The sequence below is a fragment of the Coenobita brevimanus genome, chromosome 34 (genome assembly GCF_032717465.1).
Source record: "Coenobita brevimanus isolate Jiangsu-jjx chromosome 34, ASM3271746v2, whole genome shotgun sequence".
Taxonomy (NCBI): Eukaryota; Metazoa; Arthropoda; class Malacostraca; order Decapoda; family Coenobitidae; genus Coenobita; species Coenobita brevimanus.
This window is the reverse complement of record NC_136987.1, coordinates 15,386,625-15,386,929: the sequence shown is the minus strand read 5'-3', so window position 1 is coordinate 15,386,929 and position 305 is coordinate 15,386,625. Positions and strand designations below refer to the sequence as shown.

The following is a 305-nucleotide window of genomic DNA, read 5'->3' as shown; positions in this document are numbered from 1 at the left end:
TAAACCTATTTCAAGATTGACACGGAGTGTATATATATATATACATATATATACATATACATACATACATATATATATATATATATTTACACACACATATATATATATATATGTATATATATATAGATTCATTTTTTCATTCATTGCCAGACGCCATGTATCCCAAACGGGGTGGCCAAGGGCTTAGAGTTAATTGTTTTACAGGGAGGAGCACTAATCCTCCACCAACCTCAGTTGACACGTAGGGAGAACGTTATGCCAACAGCATCTGGTGTTCCCAGGCGGTCAACCATCCAAGTACTAAC

General features: G+C 35.4%; 1 non-coding gene across 1 annotated transcript in view; it reads right to left on the bottom strand.

Annotated features, from left to right (window-relative positions):
* Positions 1-256: 256 nt before the first annotated feature.
* Positions 257-305, bottom strand: part of LOC145396119 (5S ribosomal RNA) — a 119-nt gene continuing 70 nt past the window's right edge. Inside the window, exon 1 of the ribosomal RNA XR_013896729.1 lies at positions 257-305. This exon is cut by the window's right edge and continues 70 nt beyond it. This is a non-coding gene — a ribosomal RNA (5S ribosomal RNA).